This window comes from Nematolebias whitei, chromosome 9 (assembly GCF_014905685.2).
Source record: "Nematolebias whitei isolate Nwh7 chromosome 9, NemWhi1, whole genome shotgun sequence".
Classification (NCBI taxonomy): Eukaryota; Metazoa; Chordata; class Actinopteri; order Cyprinodontiformes; family Rivulidae; genus Nematolebias; species Nematolebias whitei.
In genome coordinates, this window is record NC_056506.1 from 6,393,098 (window position 1) to 6,408,424 (window position 15,327).

Consider the following 15,327-nt stretch of genomic DNA (forward strand, 5'->3'; position numbering starts at 1 on the left):
CTGTATATGTACCGTGTATAAGAAATACTTAGATTATTGTAATGAAATTCCTGCTAAACTATGTATTATAGTTGTCCTGTAATGAGTGGGCTTTGGTGCTCACTACTGGTAGGCTATAAATATGACATGAAACTGACATTTTATCACAGTCTTCCTAACGCTGTGCCGTGGTAATTCATACAGTCCAGTTCTCTTCTAAAAAAAAAAGATTATGAGACAGTTTGTCTGATGTTATTTTTCTTATAGGTATTTGTGCCAGTAGATGAGCTGACCACGCTATGTTTATGCTCTGAACCACTCGTTTACAGGTAATTAATTGTTATACTAAATGTTCTGAGTTAAGTCAGTTACGTTTGCACAATGTCTATTGGTTCTCATGACAACACAACGTGTCTGTTATATTTTTTATGAATCACCAGAAGGTGTTGTAGAATAATTTAATTTAATTTTAACTTCTGTCTGCATTTATTTCTCTAATTTCTAATTTCATTGGAAAAATGGATGTCCAATTAAAACAGATTATATAAGATTTATTGTAAAACATTAATGCTAAAACCACTATACGATCACATGTTAAAAATTATACTGTTAAAAGTCATTGTAACAGATATTTGAAAATCTTTCCTAATGCTCTGCTGTCATATTTGTGCCAGTAGAGAGCTGACCACGCTGTTTATGCTCTGAACCATTTACAGTAAAGTGCTACCTCATCCAACCCATTGGCCTCTGAGAGTGTATATGACAGGACGGGTTACACAACTGTTACATTGGTGCCGTGACCTTGGATTTAAATCAATCTTACTGCTGTTACATTTGTGCCGTGGCCATGGACTTCAATCAAGCTTGCTGAACCAGTGACCATCTTGTCTGCCTGATCTTTTGAAGACATCAATTCACAGTGCTTGTGTGTGTATATATATATATATATACATATATATATATATATATTGCTGTACAGTGTGTCTCGGTGATAGGAAGATCTTTTGTGTGTCAAAGCAGTAATGTACCACACATTCTACTGAATTTTTGTTGTTGTTTTGATTTATTTGGTTTAAAATTTGTGATTTAATTTCCTATGGTATTTTGGATTTTGAATGTATATTTATTTTGAGAAATTCTGAACGAAGTCTATTCAAAGTAACCATTTTTGGCCAGGTACACCCATTGGTATTGGTAGAGGCAGGGGCGTACTTGCTCCCAATCCTTTTACTGTTGATAGTCTGAGTGGTGTTATGCCCTCGTTAGATGAAATTCCTGGTGCCAGGGTACAGAACCCTGTTGTCTATCATGCTAGCACACTTATGCCTCATGTCACACTTACACCAAATCCTATTAATGGCTGTTCTGAGTATGCAGCTGCCCATATGAAGTCTGTTATCCAGGAAATAGGACATCAGTTGGCTGAAAGCATCATGTCACGCATGCAGCCACATAACACCGTTGCTTCCAATTCTACAGACACACAAACCATAACGAGTACTTTGAGCAAGTCTGGTTGTGTATCTGACGTATCCCAGGTCCAAGTTGTCATGCAGATAAAGGTCAAAGAGCCACAATGTTTTGTAGGTAACAACTCAGACTCAATTACATTGCATGACTGGGAAGATCAAATGAGAACATTCATTAAGAAAAATGATATAGGGATTGAAGAACAAGCTAATGAAATCCTTATGCATTTGAGGGGAATGGCTAAGGATGTAGTAAGGTTTGGGATTAGAAATAATAACGCTGATGTTAATGCTCATCCTGACATGATTTATGGTCTCCTTAGAAAACACTTTAGCTCTACTAAGTACTCTGCTGTCCCCTTAGCTGACTTCTACTCAACCTTGCCCAAAGACCAAGAAGACCCATATGACTACTGGCTGAGACTAACCCTGACTGAGAGCAGGGAAAATCATTTGAAAACCCAGAGATGGAGGTGACCCGTATGTTCTTCAGGAATTGTCCCTGTAAAGACCTGGCTCTCACTTTCAGGTCCAAAACTATCGACAAATGGTCAGCATGTAAAGTCCTGGAAGTACTGAATGAGTATCCACGCTGAAGTGAGCTGCAAAGAAGCTTCCCCAATACATTGTAAGAGGACAGTGAACATTGCCCTGCACGGAATAGGGTGAACCGTGGGCCGGCTCCTACTCACAGCAGTCAGGAACCTCCCACGACGCATAGTCCACAGTGTGTCTCCCTGGCAGAGGTGATGTCTATGTTAGAGATGGTTCTGATGCATGGAGTCTCGGACCAGTTGCAGGTGAGAAGGTGAGCTCCACCCAGGCGACCTGTGGATGGTGCAGACAAAATTGATGGTTTCACTGATAAACCATGTCTTATTTGTAGAAGTGACAACCACAGTGCCTTCTCACATTGCCGAGAAAATAGGCTTTGTTTCAAGTGCTATGCTCCAGATCATTCACGCCACAACTGTCCAACAAAAAGGACTACCCTAGAGTACCAGGAAAACTAACTCGTCTGCACACAGGGGAGGACAGTACAGACAAACCTAATCATATAATGCAACTTAGGGGATGGGTGATAGTGTGAACGATGTTGATACTCAGATGGAGAAGAAAAAAAACCTTGATTGTATCCACCTCCAGGTGGATAAAAAGCCACGTCACAACATATATTTCACTTACTCTGTTGGCTGAGAAGCAAAGATGGCAAAGGTTTACAGCCTCCCATCGCCTTCTGATGTCATTGGTTGAAGAGGGACTGATATCATTTAGTAGGTTGTACTGTATAGAAGTTATTAGGCTTGAGCAGTGAAGCGCTGCGAAGGCCTATTGTAATTGCTCTGTTCAAGCCCGAGCTACAATTTTTTCCGCCAAATTAATTGGCGTTTTGTGGGCCTTAACATATCCCAAAAGTCACCAAATTTGGCGGACGCATCAGGACTGGTGAAAAATTACGTATTTTAAGGGCAAGGCAAAAATCGCAACGAAACAGCTCAAGAGCACCACCTAGAAATTTTCAAAATACCCTCCACATTAACCTTAGTTTGTCGTAGAAACATGAAATATGGTACACTTGTCCAATTCCCCAAGATGCACAGAAAACCCTCTGGCACCAACATTGTGCGATAAACAGGAAGGTGGCCATTTTGGAAAGCCAGCCCAATTTACACACTTTTTTGGCGGTTTACAGCTTCCGCATTTGAACGAACTCCTCCTAGGGATTTCGCTCAATCATTTCAAACTTTGGCCATTTTGGTCAAAACGCATAGGGGACGCAAAGCTATCTAAAAGGTTTGTTTCGGAGCATGATAAAGGGGCGGGGCCAGACCTCAAAGTTCTACATCTCACGATAAAAAATGAAACGCTAATAGCTCCTACACATAAACTGTCTGAGACATCAAAGCTTCAGTGATTGATCCACATCCAGTCCCCTGCAAAACTGAATTGTCAAATTATGACATCACTTAAGCCATGCCCCCTGACAACAGGAAGTATAAAGTTTTACGTTGAACGATCCCTATCTGACCCCATTACCTGATCAGCATGATAGTGTGTCCAGTGACCGAAGACATGTTGGTGTAACTTTCTTTCCAACACTGACAGTTGTGGGTGGAGCATGTGGGCGTCGTGGCGAAGTAAGACGTAATGCCGTCGCCATACATTTGGCTCTAATTTCCACAGTTTTGAACCAAGGTGCACCAAAATCAGTATGATCGATCATTATCCACCCCTTGAACAGCAAGCCATGATAAGTGGCCAATAGCCTCCACAGCGCCCCCTAGAATATTTTAAAACCTTAGCTCCAAGCCATTTGTTGACCGATAATTCTGAAACTCGGTGAACATCTGCATCTTATCAGGACCTATGAAAAAGTCTTTTGGAGCCCTGGTCCAAAATAAACAGGAAGTCGGCCATGTTGGGCCAAAGGGTCATTTTTGGGCGATTCTAATTGCAAATTTTAATGAACTCCTCCTAGGAATTTTGAAGGATTGCCTTCAAATTTGGTTGATATGCCCTTAAGACATTAGAGAGTAAAAGTTATCTAAAGCTTGTGTTTTCGTATATGTTAAAGGGGCGTGGCCAGGCCAAAAAGTTTTGCTTCACGCCATGAATTTCCAAGCACTATAACTTTCACATTGAAAGACCGAAATGTACGAAACTTGGCATGACTCATCCCTGTTGGATGCCCGACGATCCACTGTGGTCATATTTTGACGTCATCACAGTCCCGCCCCCTCGGAACAGGAAGTCTCTTTTTTAACTTGGAATGCTCCCTCTTTGACACCATTGACTTAATCAGGATGATCCTGTGTTAGAAGACAGATAATATGGTCTGACTTGATTTAAAGTGCAAACCGTTTTTGCTTGAGTATGTGGGCGTGGCGGCGTGACAAATTAAGAAGTGACGCCATTGCAATACGTTTGGCTCAATATTGCACAGATTTCAACCGAGGTGCACCAAAAATCACTATGATCTATCATTATCCGCCCCTTGAACATGTATCCATGATAAGTGGCCAATAGCCTCCACTGCGCCACCTACATTATTTCTAAAATTTTAGCTCAGTGATACAACATCTGATCTGCACCAGATTTATTGTACGTCATCAGTGAGGACTTTTACACACATTGATATTGTGGTTTAACATATGACTAGTGCGCCTCATAAATTATTCTAACAGTTATATCTCAATGATACGTAATCCTATCCGCACCAAATTGTTGGTGCGTCATCTGTGAGCATTTCTAGGCACATTGGTATTGTTATTTAACATTTGACTCAAGTGTGCCCCCTACATTATTCAAACTGTTAGATCTCAATGATACATCATCCGATTGGAATCAGAATTTGTATGCAAAATCAGTGAGCATGTCTAGACACATTGAATTATGGTTTAACATATGACTCAAGTGTGCCCCCTAGATTATTTAATTAGTTATATCTCAGTGATATATCATCCGATATACGTCAGATTTTGAGTATGTCATTAGTGAGCACTTGTAGACACACTGATATTGTGGTTTAACATGTGACTCAAGTGCACCCCTACATTATTTCAAGAGTTATATCTCAGTGAAATATCATCCGATCTAGGCCAGATTTTTCATACGTCATTAGTGAGCTCTTCTACACACACTGGTATTGTTGTTTAACATTTGACTCCAGTGCGCCCCTACATTATTCTAACAGTTAGATCTCAGTGATACATCATCCAATCTGAACCTGAGTTTTTGTGTTTCATCAGTGAGCACTTGTAGACACATTGGTATTGTTGATTCATGACATCACTTAAGCCCCACCCACTCAGAGAAAAAAAACTGTTGATTATTGGATGACACTTCCAGCTTCGCACTGTGTGAGATATTTGACTGAAACTTTGTTCGCTAACTGTTGATTACCACACATGACATGTTGAAAAGCATAAAGGAAGTGCTTGTCAAACATTCCCCACAAAACAGGAAGTCACCATAACTCCTGTCTGGAAGGTCATATTTCGCCTATACTTGTAAGACCTGCAGCTGGACAAGTAACGACATGGATGAAAGGCGATGAAAAGATTCGGGAAATGTGCACCGTGGTGAACGCGTACGGGATTGGAACAAGAGCGTTCACGATGGCAACTGGGTGGACTAGCTGGAGCTCCCGCGATCGCCGTAAGGCCGGAGTGGCGCTTTGCTGCGAGGGCTTCCAATGCTGCTTGCAGCTTTAATCTTTTTAATTCTCAGAGCATAATGCAAAAATATTGTCCACTATATTGTAATTTGGATGGTTTGGAAAAAAGTTAAGAGTTTTTCTGAACAAAGTTTTTGATTTGTAAGTATCTAAAATAATTTTACTTTAATACTTTGTAGATCAAATGCTTTGCTCAATTTGGGAAAAGAGATTAACTGGCCTTCAGAGAACAAGTTATACACAAATTTAATGCCTTCTTGTTCCAAGTTGAGAATGTAGAATCCAAAAAGGCAGGGGGAACGTTATGATTTCCCCAGATAGGCGCGTGGACCGAGGTCATATTTAAGCCAAAGTGTCTTCTGAACTGCCTCCAGATTTTAATTGTTTTATCCACAATTGGGTTTAGTGATTGTACGGCCAAAGAACTTTTAGCGCTTACTAGTGAGCCTAGGTGTGTGTGGCTGATGGCACATTCCACTGACACACACACCATAATTTAAAGCATCAGAATCAAAATGGACCCAGTGAAGTATTTTTTTGTATGTTACAAGCCCAATAATAAGTGAGAAGGATTTCCAAATAAAAATAGGGAATGTTCTGGAAGAGCCATAAACATTTAGGCAACACATTCATTTTAACCACATAGACCTTGCCAGCTATGGATAAAGGAAGATCCTTCCACCGATTTAGATCTTGTGTACATTTTTCTAGTACAACTTTAAAATTTTTAGTAAAGAGTGAGGGAAAGCTGTGTGTCACTTCTACCTCAAGGTATTTAAAGGAGGCTTTGGCTATTTTAAATGGAAAAGTATACAGAAAAGGTGAGATATCTTCTTGTCTCAAAGGAAATATTATGCTTTTACCTATATTGACCTTAAACCCTGATATTTTTCCAAACTGGTCCAAATAATCAACAATGTGAGGAATAGAAGATTGTGGATCAGACACAAAGTAGTAAATCATGTGCATATAAAGAGAGCTTATGACATAATCCTCCTCTTTTAATTCTATGAAAGTCTGCAGACTGCCTTAAAGCGATGGTCAAGGGCTCTATAACCAGAGTGAACAGGAGGGGCGACAAAGGGCAGCCTTGGCACGTGCCTCTGCTGAGTGGGAAATAATCAGACTGCTGTCCATTAGTTATAACTGTTGCAAACAGATTGGTGTACAGTAGCTTTATCTGAGAAATAAGACAATCTTGAAAACCAAATTTCTTAAATGTAGCAAACAGAAACTCCCACTCAACCCGGTCAAAAGCTTTCTGTGCATCCAGAGAAACAACTAATTCATTGCTCTCTCTTTCTGATATATGGACAATGTTAAGCAATCTTCTGACATTAGCACTAAAATACCTCACTTTGATAAACCCTGTCTGGTCAGCAGTTATTATTTGTTGTAAAATCTGCTCCAGTCAAATTGCCAAGATTTTAGCTCAAATTTTGTAGTCCACTTTGAGCTGTGAAATCGGATGATATATATATTTTTTTTCATTTAGCCTTTATTTATCCAGGTTAGTCTCATTGAGCCACGAGAACTAATTTTCAAGAGAGACCTGTTTTTTTAGGGAGCACATGGTGGGGGTTAAGGGCCTTGCTCATGGGCCCAGAGTGGGGCGAATGAGGGTGGGGGCAAGTGTGGGTGTTTCACCTACCCCACCCACAATTTTTGATGTTGTCGGGGCCGGGGCATGAACCGGCGATCTTTGGATCACAAGCCCACCTCTCTAACCTCTGCGCCACCACTCCCCACCTGTTTTGTATCTTCTACTGAAAGACAATCATATTCAGGTAACTTACATTTTTTTAAGTCTACAAACTTTCAAGGATATGAGCTACAATGAAGTGGATTTTCACATTTTTTTCAACAAGGCTGTTATTGCAGATCAATGTAGTTTTGGTGGGAGGCTACCAAAATCAGTAATTCATTATAGGTATTTTGCAACAGAGGTGAAAGTTCATTAGCAAATTTCTTATAAAACTCAGAGCAATAACTGTCAGGACCCAGTGTTTTTCCTGTCCTCGATTTAATGGCCTCACGTATTTTTGTTATGGAAATTTCAGCATCAAGTGCTAAGTGAACTTAAGGTGGAAGAGTGGGAAATACTAATTTGCCAAGAAAATTATTAATTTGGGGGAGTTCATTGTGACCTTCAGATGTATATAAGTTAGTATAAAATGGTTTAAAAATGTTTTTCATCTCTTTATGACCTATCACAGTGTTGCCTGTTGAGTCTTGTATCTTGGTAATAAGACAAGATGCAGAGGCTCTACAAATTTGATGGACTAGTAGTCTGTTAGCTTTATCCCCAAACTCATAAATATTGTGGCAGACTACTAATTGTGCGGCCCTGTCTGTAGATAATGTCATAGTCCGTTTGTAATTGCAGTTTTTCTTTGAAAATGGACTGGGATGGCGAGACTGAATATTGTTACTAAGCTAATAGCCGATAGCATGACTTGTTGGGGCAGCACGGTGGCGCAACTGGTAGAGCTGCTGCCTCTCAGCGAGCAGGTCCCTGGTTCAAACCCTGGTCCAGGGGCCTTTCTGGGTGGAGTTTGCATGTTCTCTCTGTGCATGCGTGGGTTTTCTCCGGGTACTCCGGTTTCCTCCCACAGACCAAAAACATGCATGTTAGTCTGATTGGTAACTCTAAATTGTCCCTAGGTGTGAGTGAGAAAGTGAATGGTTGTTTGACTCGTTTGTCTCTATGTGGCCCTGTGATGGACTTGCGACCTGTCCAGGGTGTACCCCGCCCCTCGCACAGTGATTGCTGGACATGGGCACCGGCGACCCCCGTGACCCAAAATGGAATAAACGGGTAAAGATAATGGATGGATGGATGGATGGATGACTTGTTGGGTGAGTTTTACCACAGACATTTGAGCTGTGTCCCAATTCAGCAGCCACATCCTTCAAAGGACCCAGCCTACCCGGTTGACGTAGGCTGGGTCCTTCAAAGACCACGTATACCGGAAGTCAGCAGCTGTGAAATGGGACAGGTCTAGCCTTCAGGGTTACGTCGGCGTATGTCCTGTGGCCTAGCAACCGTGACAGCGCTCAACCGAAAAAAGAATGGAGGTCTAAATTTTGTTGTTGTTTTTACTTTTTAATTCTAGAGGAAATACAGGAACTTTATCGCTGCTGGCGGCATGTTTTGTATCTTCTACTGAGAGACAATCATATTCAGATAACTTACATTTTTTTAAGTCTACAAACTTTCAAGGAATAACTTAACTTCAGCTAGTTTCATGGATAATTTCAGTGACTGACATACTAATGTATTAACTTTATTAACTTGTGCATAATAAGTAAAATCTAAATGTATCTTATTAAATTATTAATAATTTAATAAAATTTAATATATTATAATCTGGGCAGCATGGTGGCGCAACTGGTAGAGCTGCTGCCTCTCAGTGAGCAGGTCCTTGGTTCAAACCCCGGTCCAGGGGACCTTCTGGGTGGAGTTTGCATGTTCTCTCCGTGCATGCGTGGGTTTTCTCCGGGTGCTCCAGTTTCCTCCCACAGACCAAAAACATGCATGTTAGGCTAATTGGTAACTCTAAATTGTCCCTAGGTGTGAGTGAGAGAGTGAATGTTTGTTTGTCTCATTTGTCTCTATGTGTCCCTGTGATGGACTTGCGACCCATCCAGGGTGTACCCCGCCCCTCGCAGTGATTGCTGGACATGGGCACCAGCGACCCCCGTGACCCAAAAATGGAATAAGCGGGTAAAGATAATGGATGGATGGATTTTCCAATATTTTATTTTATAAAATCCATTGGTACATAAAGTGGCTGTAAAAATGTTAAAAACAGGGTCTTTCATTTCTTTTATTTCAATAATAACAATGAAGTGTTTTCACTGAGCATCAGTATATTTACCTTAAGCCTCATAATTGTGATAATGCTTTGATATCTTATAATAGAAAATTTAATCTTTAACTAATAATGTTTTTATTATTCTCTACATTTCCTTAACCAGACCCTTGTACTGCAGGATTAACCTGTGTCCCAGTCCTGGACCATTACTTTAACCAAGAAGATCTGTTGTATAATGTCATCTTTTTTTGCTATGCTCTGACATGAAGTATTTCTCTGTGTATGGTAAAAAACTGCAAAATCATGATGTACGTCATATAAGTTCATGATGTGCGTAACTCCTTGTACAAGGGAACCAGAGACTTGTTATCTTGCCAGAACAGATCACAGTCAGCTGGGGGCAGTGGGCGAAAAAACAAGACCATGCCAGACCACACCCAGGAACATCAGCTGCCCCAGAGAATAACATCATGATAAGGAAATTCCAATGTAACTGATAAGGCTGTATTTAAACGAAGCAAATACATTTGTAACTGAGACGAGACGTGTGAGACGTGTAAAATGGATGTAACATGCATGTGAGGCGTCTCCCTTCCAGCGCTACGAAGGTAAAATAAATCTTTGTCTGAATTCAGAACCACTTCTCAGGCTGTGTTTTTGACTCTGTCTTCCTTCCACTGAACGATCTCAGATTGAGGCAGTTTTGAGCTAAGTGTTTGAAAGTTGGTTCTCATAGTTTTGAAAGACCTCAACAGATCCTAGACCGGATTTCCGATGAAGCAGGACGTCTCTGGCGTTGTTGCTTCATCTCCTGGACCTGGATTCACGACATGGTTGGGGGGCGACAACTGAGACCCTAGTGTTTATTTTCTGGCTGGCAGGTGGAGCATCCTGCAGGGTGGTTTCAGGAGTGTTTGTGACGCCTCGTTCTACTGTCCATTGCATCGTCCATCATAAGACAGAAGAAGTGGCCATTCACCACCAGGTCATCCACCTGCCTGAAAACCCAGAGGACCTGGAGGTGGTGTCCCGTGGGTTTGCAGGGCTAGCACGACACAAAGCCTGTTGTTGTTGTTTTGAATGAACTTACTGTTAATAAAATGAATTATTGACAACTACTAGTTTTTGTAATCTCTTTATTTTTCAAATTTAAAACAAAAAACACATTTTTCAAAAACAATCATCAATTAATTTATTTGCAATTCTTTATTTTCTCCATTCTCTCCTTACTTCTATTTGCTCTTCTCTCTGCTGCTTCATATCTTCTGAATAATTGAAATAAATCATCCTCTCTGTCCTGCTGTCTCTTTCTTCCTCGTCTCTTTTCCTGTTTGTTCCTCAGCCCTGTCTTCCTGGTCACCCACTGCTGCACTTGGACCTGGAGTGTCCTCAGTGATGGAGACACAGTGGAAGGTCTCTGTCCTAAAACCTCGTCCCTGAGGACAAACCAGATCCAAATCGCAGCAGCAGCTTCCCACGAACTCCTTCCCCTGACCCGCCTGGATATTTGCAGTCCTGAACAGAGGAAATAAGACAATAAGAGCAAAAAGAGCAACAAACTTTTTTTAAAACTTTACATGTATCAACAGCTGCATGTACAAATCATATTCTTCATTACACATGCACATACTTTGTATTTTTTTTTTTAAGTTTTCCCATTTCTTTTCAGCCTGCAAAGGAGTTACCTTCCCCTGCAGGCCCATCTTCTCCAAAATTATCCTAATAACATCAACATAAAATGAATGAAGAGGGGAAACATGGAAAATAATGTCTTAGAAAAACTACAGTTTTCACAGCACAACACAAGAGGATCTATACTTCATTAAGATTGCAGGTTATATACAATATGAGGGTTAATGAAACTGTACTCAGAAGCATAAGATGAATAAATGGATTAATTCTTGTACCCCCATGCCACAGCTACAGAGTGTTTTGCACTCGTGAAAAGGTGGCTGTTCTCATTCTGAAGCTTAATAAAAGCTTTGGTCTGCTCCTTGCTCCCTAATAATAAAAAAAGAAATAAAATAAAAAAGAAAAGAAAAATTAGCTTATCGGCGTTAGTACTATGGGACCCGCTGTATGAGCTGATCTCTGACAAAAAATAATACAAAAAATGTCTACACAAATGACAAAAACCTATCATCCGCTTTAAATCATAATGACTTTAGGCTTTTAATTTTTATAATCCCAGATTTTAATATACTTACATTTAAAAGTGTACACCATCGCTGCTTCGTCCGCCATTATGTCCAGAATTTTCCGTATGCCAACAATGCATCTTGGGATAGGGTGGGCTGCGAAGGATACATGGGACCTGTCCTTCAAATCGGGGGAAAAGGAGGCCCCATTCGTGGGCTGCATTGAAGGAGTCTTCGAATTGGGACAGGCCTCGGCGCATCATGACGTAATTGGCCTTCAAATGCGGTCTTCCAAGGATGCGGCCGCTGAATTGGGACACAGCTTTGGACCTCGTGTTAGCCCCGTTAGCATGATTAAGTCTTACGGCACAATGGATAGACAAAAACTTTTGACTTAAAACGGCTGTCCTTCATGCACAGGAGTGCAGAGGATCCCACACTGCAGCTAGGAACCCAGAACAAGCCTCCACAAGTGAGACAGCATTGCATGCTAATATTAATGCTAATAAATAACATTTAACACTTTTTATTTAATATAAGTCAAAGTGCTATGCATTTCATATGGCTGTTACTGAATATATGTCACCAGCTCTTACAGCTGTTGCACATTTTTTGTAGTAAATAAGCCTAAATAAGAGGGCTATGTTCTGACAAAGGAACATATATAAAATATCGGTATCTGCATCGGTTATCGGACGAATACGTTTTAACATATCGGATATAGGCCAACAAACCAATATCGTGCATCCCTACTTGTGATAAGGTGTCTTCAGCTGACCCTGAAGCTTGTGATGGTGTTTCAGCTTCCTCTATTTCTCGCAGTAATGATTACATTCCGCTGACCGCTCTGTCATTGATTACCTGGCTCTTTTCTTGGTCCATGTACCGACTGTGGAACCGTGGATCAAGAGACACAGCTGAGCTGTGTTTAGCGTGGGGGGGAGATACAGCTGAGATACGCATTATTAACCAGCAGTTTAACCAGCAGGGGGTGGGGGGGGATGTGGGCGGGGACTGCGCATTGTTTGTACCAGCAGTTTTCGACCAGGGGGTGGAGGGTTCAGCATGAGAGAAGAGGCAGCGTGAGCGATGCCTTTCGATTTTAAGCTAGCTAGTATTGCATGCAGATAGCTTAGCGTTAGACTAGTACCAACAGGTTGGGTGCGTAGTTCGGTTCGGTAGTTTGGCGCGCTTGGTTCTGTTAGCGGGGACAGGGTGCCCCGCTTGTATATTGTGTAGGGACACATCAAGGTTTTTCTACCATCAACTTTTATTCTTTTGATACTTTGAAAGTAAAACTGACTCTCATTCCCAAAGTTGGACAGTAAGAAACCATGTTACAAAAAATTGAACAACAAAATCTTTTATTGTAATTAATTGCACACCTGTTATTATAATTTCAGCAAAGCTGAAAGGCCCTTTATATGAGAACCTTTCCATCTGACCTTTGAAATATAACATCTGAGCGTTGTATATCTGTTCCTAAAAGGGAGGATTTGTCCTACAGTCTTAAGAGTGTGGGGAAAAAAAACACACTATTGTTCCTCAAGGACTCTTTCGTAGTAGTGAATTTATGAAACAACATTGCCATCCCACGGTAGAAGTTATTTTTCTGAACAATTTAAATTTCTGAGTTTTCCTGAACACAATTGAATCTTTCTCACCTTAGTACACAGTTTAATCATGCATAAGAGAAAGTCGATGTAAAAATTGGTAATCAGAAGTTTCAATTGTTGTTTGCACAAGTTCTAATGAAAATGTTTATGGATGAGTAAAACTGCTTAGAAGTCTTAATTATCCTGCTGTTATATTGAGTATTTACCAAAGCAGAGTAAATTAGCCATTTATTTTTAATATTGTTGTTAAAGTTCAAATGAAACAGTAATCTGAAACAAAGGTCCACCCTTTCTGTTTTGAATGGGTCGACCATCAATATTGTAACACCCGCTAAGTCAGAGAAAGTTATTCTGATGTTTAGTTTAGAGCAGTCTTGGGGAAGCTTTTGAAGAAGAAAGGTCAAGCAATCAAAAATTTATTTCAGAAGATAAGAAGTTCCATGCAGAAAAGAGACAAGTGTTCCAGAGATTTGTCTCGTGTTTCAAAGAAGCACCAAAAGGTTCCTTGTCACCAGAAGGAGAAAACGCAGCCCTCCGGAAGCATCTCAACTAACCCATCGGGAGCCAGATAACTTTTGACTCCAGATTTCAACTGATGTCCAGTGACGAGAGGTATCCACCTTCAATTTCAAGAGTCCCTGGTAACCCTCGGGCGGTTGAACTAGAACTTCAAATCGGTAGGAAAAGCTGTTCCTTCTCTCTGCTGGTGTCTGGTGCCCAAGATAAGAAGTTGTGCAGTATAAGCAAAATTCATCATTATTAATTAGAATTAAGTTTTCCTAAATTGACAAATCACATTTAGCCAAAACACTTCATTTAGTTAACTTTATAGATGATAATTTACTCTGCTTTTGAACCTCATAATTCACCATATTAAAATTAAGAAGATAATTCCATAACCTCTTTGTGTGTTGTCAAATTAAAACCATTATTCATTCTTCAGCTGTACTCATCATTTTTGATCACTTATATTTACCAAAATCGATAATAAACTTCACAAAATTGTACTTTGACTCTAAGCATTTTTAATATATGACATTTGAATTTAATACAAAAAGAACTCACATGTAAACTTGAGTCTGATTTCATATTATTTCTTGCTTATGAACCAGAAAGCAAGTGGTGCCCCTTTCAGAATAAAATTACTAATCAAAATTCAACAATCTGAGGACCCTTTCCTCTACAATTGGTAGGGGAAACACTGATGTATTTATGCCATGAAATTAGCATATCATGATACAATTTACTTTCCCGGGCAAGAATTTTTTTTACCAGTATTATTGTGAATGATATGATATGGCCCAGCCCTACACTCAATGAACAGGTGCAATTTTTATAACCACCAACAGTGAATTTAGGTGGACATTTTACTGCTTTCTGATTTAGTGATAAGCTTACTCATAACAGAAAATGACATGGCATTGTGCAGCCTTCACAACACTAAATTACACCAAGCAATACAAAACACGCACACACAATTTTTTTTTGTCAGTTTTGTCAACCTGCATGTAATTATTAAAATAACAATTTACAGGTTTCCTGATACATGCTCAATAATCCAGGTAGAAAAACAGTTAAGTCTGGTCCTCTGGACATTCAAACTAAACTAAAAAAATAAAAAAGGGTAGAAACGTTTCGTCTTTCATCTGAAAGACTTCTTCAGTCTGAGGTGCTGTTTTCAGCTCAGTCTTGTAAATAGCACCCTCTCGTAGTGGATCAACCAGTTTGCTGCTGACAACCAAAACTAGCTGCTCACATGAACATTAACCATTAACATAAAACCCCCACCTTGTTGTTTAGAAATCCTTGTATATCTCCAAAGTTTTATACAATATGCTGATTTAATAATAAACATCTTGTAATGGCAGATGATGTGAACTGGAGCAAACCAACTCACTGCACCTGACCAACCCAATTGTTTAACTGAAACACAACAACTGGACTTCTAAACATCATTAAGCACAAAAACCTACTGAACAGCATTGAATAGTTTAGTTTTTTATTAATATATTTTTATTCATCTTTTTATTGCAATCATCCATCCATCCACTTGTTCTCCCACCCACTCACCCATCCTTCCATTTCCTTTACCCACTATATATATATATATATATATATATATATATATAT

At 40.0% G+C, this 15,327-nt stretch overlaps 1 long non-coding RNA gene across 1 annotated transcript in view; it reads right to left on the reverse strand.

Moving 5' to 3' along the window:
* The window catches only part of LOC119414364, a 51,874-nt gene that overhangs the window by 18,681 nt on the left and 17,866 nt on the right, over window positions 1-15,327 (reverse strand). Inside the window, exon 2 of the long non-coding RNA XR_005186999.1 lies at window positions 2,141-2,276. This is a non-coding gene — a long non-coding RNA (uncharacterized LOC119414364). The remainder of the gene's footprint in view (window positions 1-2,140; window positions 2,277-15,327) is intronic.